Below are 19,267 nucleotides of genomic sequence, written 5' to 3'. Positions count from 1 at the left end.
AAAAACCCAAAAAACTCACAAAAACAAAAACAAAAAAACATTCACTGTTAGAGAGTAAAAACTGAAAACCTAAAATGACATTACATTTTAAATATTTACAGGTATGAAATACCCCTCAAATGTGTCAGGAAAACAAATCCTAAAATGAGTGAAATGGGAAAGCTGGTATGGTATAACAAGAGGACAATAATGTTCTTTTCCAGAGAAGCATCAAGTTTCAGGAGACAAGGCAAGCTTTCTGAGTTCACAAGGTATTGACTAGACCTCCCATCTAAGCTTCTTGACCTTTGATCAAAAGCCAGGAAGATTACCCACCCAGAAGATGTGATAGGTCTACACATATGTTTTTTTCAACATGATTTATCTTTATTAATCATCCCTTTTGTTCACATTCTTAATTACTTAGGCAATCCAAATCCAACTAGGACAGGCAAAAAAATGATGATGATGGTGATGATGATGAGGATAATGGTGATGATGATGATGACAATGGTGATGGGGGTGATGATGATGATGGTGATGATAATGGTGATCATGATGGTGATGATGATGGTGGTGGTGATGATGGTGATGGTGGTGATGATGATGATGGTGATGGGGTGATGATGATGATGGTGATGATGATGAGGATAATGGTGATGATGATGGTGATGATGATGGTGGTGATAATGATGATGATGGTGATGAAGGTGATGGTGATGGTGTGGATGGTGAGGGTATTGGTGAGCATGGTGATACTAATGATCGTAACAATAGTTAATCTTTACTGACTTTGTGCCATATACTATGCTAACTCTTTACACATATTTCCTAATTAAATCCTCACAAATCTATGACAGGTATAATTTTTATCCTCATTTTTTAAATTTATTTTTTGAACTTTATTTTTTGTACAGGAGGTTCTTATTACTTAGCTATTTTATACATATTAGTGTATATATGTCAATCCCAATCTCCCAATTCATCCCACCACCACAACCACCCTCCCCCCAGCTTTCCCACCTTGGTTTCCAAACTTTTTTTTCTCTACATCTGTGTCTATATTTCTGCCTTGCACACCAGTTCATCTGTACCACTTTTCTAGATTCCACGTATATGCGTTAATATACGAGATTTGTTTTTCTCTTTCTGACTATTTCACTCTGTATGACAGTCTCTAGGTCCATCCATATCTCTAAAAATGACCCAATTTCATTCTTTTTTATGGCTGAGTAATATTCCATTGTATATATGTACCACATCTTTATACATTTGTCTGTTGATGGGCATTTATGTTGTTCCATGACCTGTCAATCGCAAATAGTGCTGCAGTGAACATTGGAGTGCATGTGTCTTTTTGAATTATTGTTTTTTTCTGGGTATATGCTGGGTAATAGGATTGCTGGACCATATGGTAATTCTATTTTTAGTTTTTTAAGGAATCTCTATATTGTTCTCCATAGTGGCTGTATCAATTTACATTCCCACCAACAGTGCAAGAGGGTTCCCTTTTCTCCATACCCTTTCCATCATTTGTTGTTTGCAGATTTTCTGATGATGCCCATTCTAACTGGTGTGAGGTGTTACCTCATTATAGATTTGGTTTGCATTTCTCTAATAATTAGTGATATTGAGCAGGTTTTCTTGTGCCTCTTGGCCTTCTGTATGTCTTCTTTGGAGAAATGTCTATTTAGGTCTTCTGTCCATTTTTTATTGGGTTGTTTGTTTTTTTAATAATGAGCTGCATGAGCTATTTATATATTTTGCAGATTAATCCTTTGTCAGTTGCTTTGTTTGCAAATATTTTCTCCCATTCTGAGGGCTGTCTTTTTGTCTTGTTTATAGTTTCCTTTGCTGTGCAAAAGCTTTGAAGTTTCATTAGGTCCCATTTGTTTATTTTTGCTTTTATTTCCATTACTCTAGGAGGTGGGTCAAAAAAGACCTTGCTGTGATTTATGTCAGAGTGTTCTTCCTATGTTTTCCTCTAGAGTTTTATAGTGTCTGGTCTTATATTTAGGTCTTTAATCCACTGTGAGTTTATTTTTGCATATGGTGTTAGGGAGTGTTCTAATTTCATTCTTTTACATGTAGGAGTCCAGTTTTCCCAGCACCACTTATTGAAGAGACTGTCTTTTCTCTATAATACAATGGCATATTTTTTAGCCATAAAAAGGAATGAAGTACTAATACATGCTACAGCACAGATTAACTTTAAAAATGTGTTAAGTGAAAAAACCTCATCACATAAGACCAAATATTATATTTCATTCATATGAAATGTCCCAAATATGGAAATCTATATAGATTAGTGGTTGCTTATGGCTGTGGAGTCGGGTGGGAAGATAAGGGGCTGATAGCTAATGGTTATCAGTTTTGTTTTTTTTTAAGGTAATGAGAACAAGATGACTGTTGAACATGTCTGTGAATATATTAAAAATCATTGAATTGTATATTTTATATGGGTGAGTTTCACCACCTTTGAAATATCTCAATAATGCTGTAAAAAATAAAACCTTTAATTTCATCATATTGAAGTAAATAATGGCTATAAATTCTACATCATCAAGGCTCAAGAGAGCATTCAGTTAATAAGAGGAGGGTGTCCTCCTGTATGGCTAGACATAAGTTCAATAATCGAAGTTGGGTACTTTGAAGAAGAGGAAAGAGAACAGGGACTCAAAATGAAAATGTATCACAAAGTAGGACTTTGAATGGGATTCACAATATTTGTTAAAATAAAATTAACCTCCTTCCTGCAGCATATTGGTGTATTCTACAATTTTTGTTCAAGACTGAAAAGTTTTTTGCTTTACCTTTTTTTGTATCTATATGAGATGATGGATATGAATTAAATTTATTTCAGTAATCATTTCACAAAATATGTAAGTCAAACCACTATGCTGTACACCTTAAACTTATATAGGGATGTATGTCATTTATATCTCAATAAAACTGGGAAAAAGAATACTTGGGGAAAATCAAAGTGTAACTTGTTTATGGGCATTAATAAATAAGTCAAATATTCTTGCCTAAAACTAATAAATGATTAAACTAGAAAAAAAAGCATACGATTTCCTAGAGAGGTGTAAAATAAATGCCTATAGGAGATGAATTATTGGAAAGAAACACAATCTAGTATAATACTTAAAAGCTCAGACCCAGGAACCACATTGTGGATATAAATATTACTCCAGAATTTGCTAGTGATTAAGACCATGGACAACTTAGCTTCTCTGGGCCTCATTTTTTTTTTTTTTTTACTTCTCCTAAAAGCAGTACCTGCTTTATAAGATAGAAATACTTGAATGGGTTCAAATAAAGTCCTCAGAATTATGCCTGACATTTAGTAGGTACTTATTATTAGGCAAAGTGTGATGGAGCTGTCATGTGGAAGAGGAAAGAGATGTTCTGTTTGGGATGGAAACAGAACAGTATCCAGAAGAACATGTTAGAACTGCACAATATTCCTAATATCTAACAATTTAGAACAGCTGCAAACTATAATTTGCTGCCTCAATATATTAATACAAAATATTGTCTTCTCAGGCATTATTATAGGAAATTTGTGTTTCAGGTGATATTTAGACTTGATAAATTCAAAGATTCCTTGTGAATCTTGGATTATTTTTATAGATATCATTTTCCAGTGTATTGCCTTATATTCTACAGATGTTTGGCTAAAGATTTTTCATGCCAAACTGATTGATTTAAGTGATTTATATCTCCTAGTTTGACAAATGGAGTAAGAGCAAGAAACCTGACCTGTTATACATATTCACTATATGTAAAAATTCCTATGTTATAAAATATTTAATAGTAATTCATCTGTTACACCTATAAAAGGTTACCTTCTGGGAGTGGCTGTGCAGTTTGAAAGATTCTAATTAACTTTAAAGAATCCATTAAGTCTTTAGCTAGTCTGTTTTAGAGTAAAGGAGTCAATAAAGAGTCAAGATTTTAAATTCAAATTAAATTAACTGTGATTTGCAAAAGGATTTCTATTCAAAACTTCCTCCAATATATGACAAGACTTGGGCTTCCCTGGTGGCACAGTCGTTGAGAGTCCGCCTGCCGATGCAGGTGACACAGGTTCGTGCCCCGATCTGGGAAGATCCCACATGCCGGAGTGGCTGGGCCCGTGAGCCATGGCCGCTGAGCCTGTGCGTCCGGAACCTGTGCTCCAAAACGGGAGAGGCCACAACAGTGAGAAACCTGTGTACCGCAAAAAAAAAAAAAAAAAAGATATGACTAGTCTTAACCTTCCTGGAATTATTCCCCCACTGCTTGATACCTCTTTTTTATTCCTGATTACATTCTGATTACTACTATATAGCCTAAGCATGATAGGAAACAATGGAATGCTACTAATTACATTTTATGGAACTTTCATTATCTGGATCCTAAGACTGGAATCATATGCATGCGTGTACACACAAACACACACACATATACCCACCACCACTCATACATTTACAACTATACACTTAGGGGTAGACAAAAATGGTTTGTGCTCTAAGAATTCAAGTTTGGTTTATTATAATCATTCCATTTCCCTTCTCTTAAGTTATGGTGATAAACTCTTTTATCTTTCTTTTATTGGTTACCTTAGAGATTAAAACTTGTGGAGTTATTACTTTTTAATAAAACAATTTTTACTACCTTTTTAATAATACTGGAATCTTTGTCTATTTAAAGTCTCCCTATCTTCTGTTTTATTTTGGTCATGTGTGCTACTTTCAGAAATATTTTAAATAGTACATGACAATATAGAGTTAAAGAAAACAGTGCCACCCTCAAATGTACTAACATTAAGTGTTTTTTAAAAATAAGAACATTAAATTTGCCCTTGATAAAAAAATAAATAATTTGCTTTTTAAATTTTCCCTAAAGAATATCTGTATTGATTTTATTTTCTCCCCAATGAAAAGGGCCAATAATTACAAAGGGATTCTATAATTCATTTGAACAATAAATGGAGCAATTTGTGGAGAAGATGATTAAACCTGAAAAGAAATAAAGAGGGCTATATTTACCACCAGCCATTGGTTTGCCTGATGATGCTACGTGAATATCTCATTATTGGTACTGTTGATATTTGTGTCTGGGGGTTGCCCTGTGTCTCCTAGAATGATTAGGAACATTCATGACTTCTATCCCAATAATGTCAATAGCACATAGCACACACATACCTTAGTTGTGACAATCAAAAATGTCTCCACTCATTGAAACATGTCCCCTATGTGAAAGTCACCTCCAATTGAGAACTACTATTCTATGCTAAGGAAAAGGTCAGAATACAGATAAAGAACAAGTATATACATATATGTGTATATATACGTGTATATATATACACATATATTTATATATATATATTTACTCATATTTATATACACATACATATGACTTAAAAACTTTAAATTTTATTTTTTATTATTCAAACATCTACAAAAGTGGGACGAACAGTATCAGTCTCCATGCATCCATTACCCAATTTCAACTATTGTTAACATATGGCCAATCTTGTTTCATCTACTCCTCCACTGGCCTGTTTTCCTTTTGTGAATTACTGTAAAAGCAGATCCTAAACATTGCTACTATTTCTTCCACAAAGACCTCAGAGAATTCTACAATATAGGGATTCACTGAGTCCCTTTTTAAACGTAATCACATTATCGTATCTTTAACTGGGCTTGTTCAAAATTGAAGGTTGATATGATATCCTGTGAGTAGGACCCTCTGATGTCTACATGGAACTGGTCACTATATCAATATGGAGTGAAAGCTATGGTATTTGCAGGAATGCACAGAAGTGACAAAGAAAACCATTACCCAAAATATTCAAAACAACTTATTCCTTAACATCATGAAATGTCCAGTTATTGTTCGGGTTTCTCAGATTGTCTCAGGGAAATTAATTAATTAATTAGTTGTCTATCTATCTATGTATCTATTTATCTCTCTATCATCTAATTATTTGTGTTAGGTAGGTTGTTTGGATTAGGCTCCAAATAAAGTCCAGAATTGATGGATATATTTATCAGGTCTCTTTTAATTTATTAACCTTTATTTGAGACTCAGTCCTGTAGAATTTGTTCCCTCCATGTCTTTTCATGGCTTGATATCTCATTATTTTTAACACTGAATAATATTCCATTGTCTGGATATACCACAGTTTATTTATATATTCATAACCTGAAGAAGATCTTAATTGCTTACAAGTTTTGTCAATTAAAAGTAAAGCTGTCATAAGCATCTGTGTGTAAGTTTTTGTTAGACATATGTTTTCAAATTTTGGTTTAAATACCAAGGATTATTGCTGGATCATATGGTAAGAGTATATTTAGTTTTGCCAAATGCCAAACTGTCTTCTAAAGTGGCTGTACCAGTTTAAATTTTTATCACAAATGTCTGAGAGTCCCTGCTGCTCCACATCCTTGCCAGCATTTGGTGTTGTCAGTGTTCTGGATTTTAGCCATTCAAATAGGGATGTATTGGTGTCTCATTGCCTTAATTTGCATTTCCCTGACAACGTACAATGTAGAACATGTTTCATATGCTTATTTGTCACCTGCACATTTTATTTGGTGAGATTCCTGTTCAGGTTTTTAAATTAAGATGTTTGTTTTCTTGTTGTAGAGTTTTAAGGGTTCTTTATATATATTGGATAACATTCTTTTTTTTTTTTTTTTTTTTTTTTGCTGTATGCGGGTCTCTCACTGTTGTGGCCTCTCCCATTGCAGAACACAGGCTCTGGACGTGCAGGCTCAGCTGCCATGGCTCATGGGCCCAGCTGCCCCACGGCATGTGGGATCTTCCCAGACCAGGGCACGAACCTGTGTCTCCTGCATCAGCAGGTCGACTCCCAACCACTGTGGTCCCAGGGAAGCCCTGATTCACTTTTTTGTACAACAGAAACTAACACTGCAATGTGAAGCAATTATACTCCAATAAAGATGTATAAAAAATTAAATTAAATTAAAATTAAAATGACATCACCATACTCTAGGTCATCTAGGATTTCTCCTATGTTCTCTTCTACCAGTTTTATAGTTTTGCATTTTACACTTAGACCTCTGATCAATTTTGAGTTAATTTGTATGAAGTTTGTAAGATCTGGGTCTAGATTCATTTATTTATTTATTTATTTTTTGCATATGGATGTCATTGTTTCAGCACCATTTATTGAAGAGACAGCAATCTCTTATCTCCTTTGCTAAAGATCTGTCTGTCCTAAGAGAGAAATTAAGTGATAAATGCCTACATTAAGAAAAAAAGAAAGATCTCAAATAGACCATCAAAATAAACACCTCAAGAAATTAGAAAATAAGAACAAACTAAGCCCACATTAGTAGAAGGAAGGAAATAACAAAGATCAGAGGGGAAATAAATAAAATAGAGTTAAAAAGACAACATAAATGATTAATGAAATTAATATCTTTTTTTAAAGATAAAATAGGCAAACCTTTAGTTATATTTAAGAAAAACAAAAAATAAAGGACTCAAATAAATAAAATTATAAAAGAAAGAGAGAACATTACAACTGATACCACAAAATACAAAGGATCATAAGGGACTACTATGAACAGTGATATCTCAACAAATTGGACAACCTGGAAGAAGTCTATAAATTCCTAGAAACATACAATATAACAAGACTAAAACATGAAGAAATTGAAAATCAGAACCGACTGATTACTAGTAAGGAGATTAAATCAGTTATCAAAAACCTCTCAACAAACGAAAGTCCAGGACCAGATGATATGACTGGTGAATTCTACCAAATATTTAAAGAATAATTAATAACAATACTTCTCAGACTCTTCAAAAATTCGAAGAGAAGAGAATACTTCTAACTTCATTTTATGAAGCCAACATTACTCTGATACCAAAACAACACAAGGGCCTACAAGAAAAGGAAATTCTAGGCCAATATCCTTTATACATATAGGTGTAAAAATCATCAAAAGATATTAGCAAACAAATATCAACTGTACATTAAAAGTGATTTAATGTACATGATCAAGTAGGATTTATTTCAGGATGCAAGGGTTATTTAACATTCACAATATTCAATGTGATATATACCTCATTAACAAAATGAAAGATAAAAATCATGTGATCATTTCAGCATAGGTAGAAAAAGCATTTGAGAAAATTCAACATTCCTTTATGATAAAAACTCAACAATTAGGTATACTTGGAATTTTTCTTGACATATTAAGGACTATATATGACAAACCCACAGCTAACATCATATTCAATACTGAAAATATAAAAGCTTTTCCTCTAAGGTCAGAAATAAGACAAGGATGCCCATTCTTACCACTTTTATTCCACATAGTACTGGAAGTCCTAGCCAGAACAGTTATGCAAGAAAAAATAAATAAAAATATCCAAATTGGAGCTTCCCTGGTGGCGCAGTGGTTGAGAGTCTGCCTACTGATGCAGGGGACATGGATTCGTGCCCCGGTCCAGGAAGAGCCCACATGCTGTGAAGCGGGTGGGCCTGTGAGCCATGGCCACTGAGCCTGCACATCTGGAGCCTGTGCTCCACAATGGGAGAGGCCACAACAGTGAGAGGCCCGTGCACCGAAAAAAAAAAAAAATCCAAATTGGAAAGAAAGAAGTAAAATTATCTCTATTTACAGAAAACATGATATTATATATAGAAAACCCTAAAGACACCACCAAAAACATTTTAAATCAACAAAGTTAGTAAAGTTACAGTATACAAAATCACTACCCAAATATCAGTTGCATTTTATATGTTAATAACAAACTATCAGAAAGAGAAATTAAGAAAATATTCCCATTTATAATAGCATCAAAAGAATTTATACATTACAAATGGATTGGATTTATACTTAGGAATAGGTTTAACCAAGGAGGTGAATGACCTGTGTTTTGACCAGTATAAGACATTGATAAAAAAAATTGAAGACGACACAAATAAATAGAAAGATATTGCATGATCATGAATTGGAAGAATTAATATTATTAAAATGTCCCTACTACCCAAAGCAATCTACAGATTCAGTGAAATCCCTATTAAAATACCAATGGCAGAAATAGAAAACACAATGCTGAATAGCCAAAGCAATCCTGAGAAAGAACAAAGCTGAGGCATCACACTTCATGACCTTAAAATGTATTGCTTAACTATCATAATAAAACAGCATGGTAGTCAGCATAAAAACAGACAAATAGCTCAATGGAACAGAAAGCACAGAAATAAGTCAATGCATATATCATCAATTAATTTAGACAAAGGAACTAAGACTATACAATAAGGAAAGGAAGTTTCTTCAAAAAATGTTTGGAAAACTGGATGGTCACAGAAAAGAGTGAAACTGGGCCACTATTTTAAACCACTTACAAAAATCAACTCAAAATGAATAAAAGACTTGAATGTTAGACCTCAACTATAAAACTAGAAGAAAACATAGTAAGTAAGCTCAACAACAACCTTGAAAATGACTTTTTTGGATTTGACACCAAACGAAAGACAACAAAAGCAAAAATATGCAAGTGGGACCACATCAAACAAATGAAAAAACAAAACAAAACAAAACAAAGCAAAAAAATCTTCTGTACAGCAAAGGAAACCATCATCAACATGAAAAGACAACCTACAGGATGGGAGAAAATATTTGCAAATTATATATATGATAGGGGGCTAATATCCAACATATAAAAGGAACACAAACAATCCAGTTTAAAAATAGGCAGAGGATCTGAATCAACCTTTTTCCAAAGAAGATATAGAGATGACCAATTGGTATATGAAAGGGTGCTTAATGTGACTAATTATCAGGGAAATGTAAATTGAAGTCAAAATGAGGTGTTATCTCACACGGGTTAGAGTGGCTACCATGAAAAAGTCAACAGATAACAAGTGTTGACAAGGTTTTGGAAATAAGGTAAAATTTATGCACTGTTGGTGAGAATGTAAATTGGGGAAGCCATTACTTGAAACATTATGGAGGTTCTGGAAAATAATTTTAAATAGAACCACCACAGGACTCTGTAATCCCACTTCTGGATATATATCCAAAGAAAACGAAATCAGGATATCAAAGAGAGATCTGCTCTTTCTGTGTTTATTGCAGCATTATTTACAATAGCAAACATTTGGAAACAAACCTGAATGTCCATCAACAGATGAATGAATAAAGACTACATATGATATCAATTGAATATAGTAATAATATTCTATATATATTCAGTTGAATAATAATGTGTAATATATATTGAATACTATATATACTAATATATACTTCTTTGAATCAGTTTACTGTCTTTATTTTTTTTTATTTTTAGGCTGCGTTGGGTCTTCATTGCTGCACGTGGGCTTTCTCTAGTTGTAGCAAGCAGGGGCTACTCTTCGTTGCAGTGTGCAGGCTTCTCATTGCAGTGGCTTCTCTGGTTGTGGAGCACAGGCTTGAGGTGTGCAGGCTTCAGTAGCTGTGGCACATAGGCTCAGTAGTTGTGGCTTACAGGCTCTAGAGCTCAGGCTCAGTAGTTGTGGCACACGGGCTTAGTTGCTCCGTGACATGTGAGATTTTCCGGGACCAGGGATTGAACCTATGTCCCCTGCATTGGCAGGTGGATTCTTAACAACTGCACCAACAAGGAAGCCCTAATATATACATTTGAATATTATTTGGTTATGAGAAAAAAAGGAACTCCTGCCACTTACTACAACTTGGATGGATTTTAGGTCATTATACTAAATTAAATAAATATACAGAGAAAGCTAAATACTGCATGGTATCACTTATATGTGTCATCTAAAATAAAGTGAAACTCATAGAAACAGAGAGTAGAAAAATGGTTACCAGGGGCTGGGTGGTAGGTGAAATAGGCAGATATTGGTCAATGTACAGAAACTTTCAGCTTTAAGTTAAAAAAGGTTGAACATTTAATGTTTAAAGCGGCAGCTATAGTTGAATATATTAAGAAAGTAGAACTTAAATTGTACTCACACACACAAAAATAGGTAAACATGTGAGATGATGGATGTGTAAATTAAATAGTTTGGAGGACACCTTTCACAATGTGTATGTATATAAAATCAACATGATGTACACTTTAAATATCATGATTTATTTGTCAATTATACCCCAATAAAGCTGAAAAAGAAAAGAAAAAGATCCGGAAGAAAACTTTCCATGTTATGACTCTATTGGGAAGTGGTATCCCGGGGAAGCAGAAAAGATTAAGTGACTTAACAATATTGAGGCCAAATATCTATGATTCTTTTCCTTATGTGTGCTACCTCCTGGAAGCTGCTTGAGCTCCAGCTTTTCTTTCTTTAATTTAGAAAGAAAAGAGGATGAGGAAGATACAAATCATGTTTTCTTCTATCAGGAAAACAAGCTTAATCAAAACTACAACAAAGTTCTAATTATGTAATGGAAAATAGCTACCCTGGATGCAAGGACATTACTGGGATAGCACATAACTCCTCCCACAAAATCAGGGCTGTAAATGAAGAATATACACAGGATACACAGATAAGAGTATCTGCCACAAACACAAAAATATATCTTTACATGATTTTCTGTAATATTTTGGGGAAATAAACAAATATTTATTTGTTTAATCATGCATTCAGCATTAAGGTACAGGTTTAAAATTATTCATTTACCTTTTGAAATTAGAATGTATGAAAGATTAAAACAAAGCAAATTATTAAGAATATTAATATACTCTAGAAACATTCTCCATGGACTCTCATACTATTTAAATATTACAAGCATAAATCACCAGACTGTAGAATTCTAGGTTATTAGAATTATTAAATAAGCCTTAGATCAATAAAAGAATGTAAATGTTTAAAAATCCGATGGAAACAACAGGAACCAGTTTAAACTCTATCCTTCAGCTATTTTTCCCTAAATGCCTTGGGGGGCAGACCATTTTAACTGTAGTAGCAAGCAACAATTCTCCATTTTAATAGCAAATTACCCTTCCAAAGAAACAATAGCTTCAGAGAGATTTAATCAAATATTTCAATTGGCTGGCATGGATCACTTGTTCAGAAATACTTTCCAAAATCACATATTCCATATCCTTGTTACTCAGACCAACTGTTTCTTTTTTGTTTGTTTTTGTGTTTTAACATCTTTATTGGATTATAATTGCTTTACAATGGTGTCTTAGTTTCTGATTTATAACAAAGTGAATCAGTTATACATATACATATGTCCCCATATCTCTTACCTCTTGCATCTCCCTCCCTCCCACCCTCCCTATCCAGCCCCTCTGGGTGGTCACAAAGCACCGAACTGATCTCCCTATGCTATGCAGCTGCTTCCTACTAGCTATCTATTTTACATTTGATAGTGTATATATGTCCATGCCATTCTCTCACTTTTTCACAGCTTACCCTTCACCATCCCCATATCCTCAAGTCTATTCTCTAGTAGGTCTGTGTCTTTATTCCCATCTTGCACCTAGTTTTTCATGATCATTTTCTTTTCTTAGATACCATATATATGCATTATTGTATGATATTTGTTTTTCTCTTTCTGATTTACTTCACTCTGTATGACAGACTCTAGGTCCTACCAACTCACTACAAATAACTCAATTTCATTTCTTTTTATGGCTGAGTAATATTCCATTGTATATATGTGCCACATCTTCTTTATTGATTCATCTGTTGATGGACACTTAGGTTGCTTCCATGTCCTGGCTATTGTCAATACAGCTGCAATGAATATTTTGGTACATGACTCTTTTTGAATTATGGTTTTCTCAGGGTATATGGCCAAGAGTGGGATTGCTGGGTTGTATGGTAGTTCTATTTTTTTTTTTTTTAGGGAACCTCCATACTGTTCTCCATAGTGGCTATATCAATTTACATTCCCACCAACAGTGTATGAGTATTCCCTTTTATCCACACCCTCTGCAGCATTTGTTGTTTGTAGATTTTCTGATGATGGCCATTCTTACTGGTGTGAGGTGATACCTCAAAGTTGTTTTGATTTGCATTTCTCCAATGATTAGTCATATTGAGTATCCTTTCATGTGTTTGTTGGCAATCTGTGTACCTTCTTTGGAGAAATGTCTCTTTAAATCTTCTGCCCATTTTTGGATTGGGCTGTTTGTTCTTTTGTTATTGAGCTGCATGAGCTGCTTGTATATTTTGGAGATTAATCCCTTGCCAATTGCTTCATTTGCAAATATTTTCTCCCATTCTGAGGGCTGTCTTTTCATCTTGTTTATGGTTTCCTTTGTTGTGCAAAAGCTTTGAAGTTTCATCAGGTCCCATTTGTTTATTTTTGTTTTTATTTCCATTTCTCTAGGAGGTGGGTCAAAAAGTATCTTGCTATAATGAATGTCATAGAGTGTTCTGCCTATGCTTTCCCCTAAGAGTTTTATAGTGTCTGGCCTTATATTTAGGTCTTGAATCTATTTTCAGTTTACTTTTGCCAGTGGTGTTAGGTAGTGTTCTAATTTCATTCTTTTACATGTAGCTGTCCAGTTTTCCCAGGACTACTTATTGAAGAAAGTGTCTTTTCTCCACTGTATATCCTTGCATACTTTATCAAAGATAAGGTAACCATATGTGTGTGGGTTTATCTCTGGGCTTTCTATCCTGTTACATTGATATATATTTCTGTTTTTGTGCCAGTACCATACTGTCTTGATTACTGGAGCTTTGAGGTATAGTCTGGAGTCAAGGATCCTGATTCCTCCAGCTCCATTTATCTTTCTCAAGATTGCTTTGGCTATTCGGGATCTTTTGTGTTTCCATACAAATTGTGAAAATTTTTGTTCTAGTTCTGTGAAAAATGCCATTGGTAGTTTGATAGGTATTGCATTGAATCTGTAGATTGCTTTGGGTAGTAGAGTCATTTTCACAATGTTGATTCTTCCAATCCAAGAACATAGTATATCTCTCCATCTGTTGTATCACCTTTAATATCTTTCATCTGTGACTTATAATTTTCTGCATACAGGTCTTTTCTCTCCTTAGGTAGGTTTAACCTAGATAATTTATTCTTTTTGTTGCAATGTTAATGGGAGTGTTTTCTAAATTTCACTTTCAGATTTTTCATTATTAATGTATAGGAATGCTAGAGATTTCTGTGCCTTGCTACTTTATCAAATTTATTGATTAGCTCTAGTTTTCTGGTAGCATCTTTAGGATTCTCTCTGTATAGTATCATGTCACCTGAAAACAGTGACAGCTTTAATTTTTCTTTTCCAATTTGGATTTTTTTATTTCTTTTTCTTCTCTGACTGCTGTGGCTAAAACTTCCAAAACTATGTTGAATAATAGTGGTGAGAGTGGGCAACCTTGTCTTGTTCCTGATCTTAGTGGAAATGGTTTCAGTTTTTCACGATTGTGGATGATGTTGGCTGTGGATTTGTCATATATGGCCTTTATTATGTTGAGGAAAGTTCACTCTATACCTACTTTCTGCAGGGTTTTTTTCATAAATAGGTGTTTAATTTTGTCAAAAAATTTCTCTGCATCTATTGAGATGATCATATGATTTTTCTCCTTCAATTTGTTAATATGGTGCATCACATTGATTGATTTGTGTATGTTGAAGAATCCTTGCATTCCTGGGATAAACCTCACTTGATCATGGTGTATGATCCTTTTAATGTGCTGTTGGGTTCTGTTTGCTAATACTTTGTTGAAGATTTTTGCATCTATGTTCATCAGTGATATTGGCCTGTAGTTTTCTTTCTTTGTGACATCCTTGTCTGATTTTGAAATCAGGGTGATGGTGCCCTCGTAGAATGAGTTTGGGAGTGCTCACTCCTCCACAATTTTTTGGAAGAGTTTGAAAAGGATGGGTGTTATCTCTTCTCTAAATGTTTGATAGAATTCACCTCTGAAGCCATCTGGTCCTGGGCTTTTGTTTGTTGGAAAAATTTCAATCACAGTTTCAATTTCAGTGCTTGTGATTTGTCTGTTCATATTTTCTATGTCTTCCTGGTTCACTCTTGGAAGTTGTGCATTTCTCAGAATTTGTCCATTTCTTCCAGGTTGTCCATTTTATTGGCATAGAGTTGTTTGTAGTAATCTCTCATGATCCTTTGTATTTCTGCAGTGTCAGTTGTTACTGCTACTTTTTCATTTCTAATTCTATTAATTTGAGTCTTCTTTTTTTTCTTGATGAGTCTGGCTATTGGTTTATTTAATTTTGTTTATCTTCTCAAAGAACCAGCTTTTAGTTTTACTGATCTTTGCTATTGTTTCCTTCATTTCTCTTTCATTTATTTCTGATCTGATCCTTATGATTTCTTTCCTTCTGCTAACTTTGGGTATTTTTTGTTCTTCTTTCTCTAATTGCTTTAGGTGTAAGGTTAGGTTGTTTATTTGAGATGTTTCCTGTTTCTTAAGGTAGGATTGTATTGCTACAAATTTCCCATTAGAACTGCTTTTGCTGCATCCTATAGGTTTTGGGTCATCGTGTTTTCATTTTCATTTTTTTCTAGGTATTTTTTTATTTCCTCTTTGATTTATTCAATGATCTCTTCGTTATTAAGTAGTGTATTATTTAGCCTCCATGAGTTTGTATTTTTTACATATTTTTCTCCCTGTAATTGATATCTCGGCTCATAGTGTTATGGTCAGAAAAGATACTTGACAGGATTTCAATTTTCTTAAATTTACCGAGGCTTGATTTGTGACCCAAGATATGATCTATCCTTGAAAATATTCCATGAGCAGTTGAGAAGAATGTGTATTCTGTTGTTTTTGGATGGAATGTCCTATAAATATCAATTAAGTCCATCCTGTTTAACGTATAATTTAAAGCTTGTGTTTCCTTATTTATTTTCATTTTGGATGATCTGTCCATTGGTGAAAGTATGGTTCTAAAGTCCCCTACTATGATTGTGTTACTGTCCATTTCCCCTTTTATGGCTGTTAATATTTGCTTTATGTATTGATGTGCTCCTATATTGGGTGCATAAATATTTACAATTGTTTTATTTTCTTTTTTGATCAATCCCTTGATCATTATATAGTGTCTTTCTTGTCTGTTGTAATAGTCTTTATTTTAAAGTCTATTTTGTCTGATATGAGAATTGCTACTCCAGCTTTCTTTTGATTTCCATTTGCATGGAATATCTTTTTCCATCCCCTCACTTTCAGTCTGTATGTGTCCCTAGGTCTGAAGTGGGTCTCTTTTAGACAGCATATATACAGGTCTTGTTTTAGTAACCATTCAGCCAGTCTATGTCTTTTAGTTGGAGCATTTAATCCATTTACATTTAAGGTAATTATCGATATGTATGTTCCTATTACTATTTTCTTAATTGTTTTGAGTTTGTAATTGTAGGTCTTTTTCTTTTCTTGTGTTTCCTGCCTAGAGATTTCCTTTAGCATATTTTGTAAAGCTGGTTTAGTAGTGCTGAATTATCTTGGCTTTTGCTTGTCAATAAAGGTTTGAATTTCTCCATCAAATCTGAATGAGATCCTTGTTGGGTAGAGTAATCTTGGTTGTAGGTTTTTCTCCTTCATCAATTTAAATATGTCTTGCCACGCCCTTCTATCTTGCATAGTTCCTGCTGAAAGATCAGTTGTTAACCTTATGGGGATTCCCTTGTGTGTTATTTGTTATTTTTCCCTTGCTGCTTTCAATATTTTTTCTTTGTATTTAATTTTTGATAGTTTGATTAATACATTTCTTGGCATGTTTCTCCTTGGATTTATCCTGTATAGGAATCTCTGTGCTTCCTGAACTTGATTAACTATTTCCTCTCCCATATTAGGGAAGTTTTCACCTGTAATCTCTTCAAAAACTTTCTCAGTCCTGTTCTTTTTCTCTTCTTCTGGGACCTCTATAATTCTAATTTTGGTGCGTTTAATGTTGTCCCAGAAGTCTCTGAGACTGTCCTCAATTCTTTTCATTCTTTTTTCTTTATTGTGCTCTGCAGTAATTATTTCCACTATTTTACCTTCCAGGTCACTTATCCATTCTTCTGCCTTAGTTATTCTGCTAATGCTCCCTTCTAGATAATTTTTAATTTCATTCATTTTGTTGTTCATTGCTGGTTTTTTGCTCTTTAGTTCTTCTAGGTCCTTGTTAAACGTTTTTTTTTATTTTCTCTATTGTATTTCCAAGATCTTGTGTCATCTTTACTATCATTATTCTGAATTCTTTTTCAGGTAAACTGCCTATTTCCTCTGCATTTGTTAAGTCTGGTGGGTGTTTGCCTTGCTCTTTCATCTGCTGTGTGTTTTTTTGTCTTCTCATTTACTTACCTTACTGTGTTTGAGGTCTCGTTTTTGCAGGCTGCATGTTCATAGTTTCCATTGTTTTTGGTGTCTGTCCACAGTGGCTAAGGTTGGTTCAGTGTGTTGTGTAGGCTTCCTGGTGGAGGGGACTAGTGCTTGTGTTCTGATGGATGAGGCTGGATCTTGTCTTTTCTGGTGGGCAAGTCCACATCTGGTGGTGTGTTTTGGGTGTCTGTTGCTTATTATTATTTTAGGCAGCCTCTGTGCTAATGTGTGGGGTTGTGTTCCTGTCTTGCTAGTTGTTTGGCATAGGGTGTCCTGCCCTGTAGCTTGCTGGTCATTGAGTGGAGCTGGGTCTTGCCGTTGAGATGGCGTTCTCTGGGAGATTTTCACCATTTGATATTATGTGGAGCTGGGAGGTCTCTTGTAAACCAATGTCTTGAACTTGATTCTCCCACTTCAGTGGCACAGCCCTGATACCTGGCTGGAGCACTAAGAACCTGTCTTCCACATGGCTCAGAATAAAAGGGAGAAGAAACACAAAGAAAGAATGAAGAATTAAAATAAAATAAAATAAAGTAAAATAAAATAAAGTTATTAAAATAAAAAATAAGTATTTAGAAAAAAAAATGGACAGAGAGAACCCTAGGCCAAATGGTAAAAGCAAAGCTATACAGACAAAATCACACACAGAAGTAAACACACTCAGAAAAAGAGAAAAAGGGAAAAATATATATATATATTGTTGCTCCCAAAGTCCACCTCCTCAATTTCAGATGATTCGTTTCCTATTCAGGTATTCCACAGATGCAGGGTATATCAAGTTGATTGTGGAGATTTAATCTGCTGCTCCTAAGGTTGCTGGGAGAAATTTCTCTTTCTCTTCTTTATTTGCACAGCTCCCAGGGTTTAGCTTTTTAATTGGACCTGCCTCTGTGTGTAGGTTGCCTGAGAGCATCTGTTCTTTGCTCAGACAGGACAGGGTTAAAGTAGTGGCTGATTTGGGGCTCTGGCTCACTCAGGCAGAGGGAAGGGAGGGGTATGGATGTGTGGTGAGCCTGCGGTGGCAGAGGCTGGCGTGATGTTGCACCAGCCTGAGGCTCTCCCAGGGAAGTTGTCCCTGGATCACAGGACCCTGGCAGTGGTGGCCTGCACAGTCTCCCAGGAGGGGCAGTGTGGATAGTGACCTGTGCTTGCACACAGGCTTCTTGGTGGTGGCAGCAGCAGCCTTAGCATCCCATGCCCATCTCTGGGGTCTGTGCTGATATCTGTGGCTTGCGTCCGTCTCTGGAGCTCCTTTAAGCAGTGCTCTTAATCCCCTCTCTTCACGCACCAGGAAACAAAGAGGCAAGAAAAAGTCTCTTCCCTCTTCAGCAGCTCCAGACTTTTTCCCAGACTCCCTCTCAGCTAGCTGTGGTGCACTAGCTCGCTTCAGGCTGTGTTCACATGGCCAACCCCAGTCCTCTCCCTGTGGTCTGACCGATGCTTCAGCTCCCAGCCCTCGCCCACCCTGGCGGGTGAGCAGACAAGCTTCTCAGGCTGGTGAGTGCTGGTCAGCACTGATCCTTTCTGCGGGAACCTCTTTGTTTTGCCTTCTGAACCCCTGTGGCTGTGCTCTCTTCTGGGGCTCTAAAACTTCCCGCCTCTGCCACCCGCAGTCTCCGCCTGCAAAGGGGCTTCTAGTGTGTGGAAGCCTTTCCTCCTTCACGGCTTCCTCCCAGAGGTGCAGGTCCTGTCCCTATTCTTTTATCTCTGTTGTTTCTTTTTTCTTTTGCCCTACCCAGGTACGTGGGGAGTTTCTTGCCTTTTGGGAGCTCTGAGGTCTTCTGCCAGCGTTCAGTAGGTGTTCTGTAGGAGCTGTTACACATGTACATGTATTTCTGATGTATTTGTGGAGAGGAAAGTGATTTATGCATCTTAAACTTCCGCCATCTTGAAGCTCCTCCAGACCAACTGTTTTTTTTTGTTTTTTTTTTTGTTTTTCTGAAACATAGTAAAATATTTTATAATCATCTTCCCATTTTGTGATCTACATCACATATATATTTAATTTGTTATAAATATTAAGTGTATTAT

Source organism: Orcinus orca, chromosome 12 (genome assembly GCF_937001465.1).
Source record: "Orcinus orca chromosome 12, mOrcOrc1.1, whole genome shotgun sequence".
Lineage (NCBI taxonomy): Eukaryota > Metazoa > Chordata > Mammalia > Artiodactyla > Delphinidae > Orcinus > Orcinus orca.
This window is presented reverse-complemented; position numbering follows the sequence as displayed.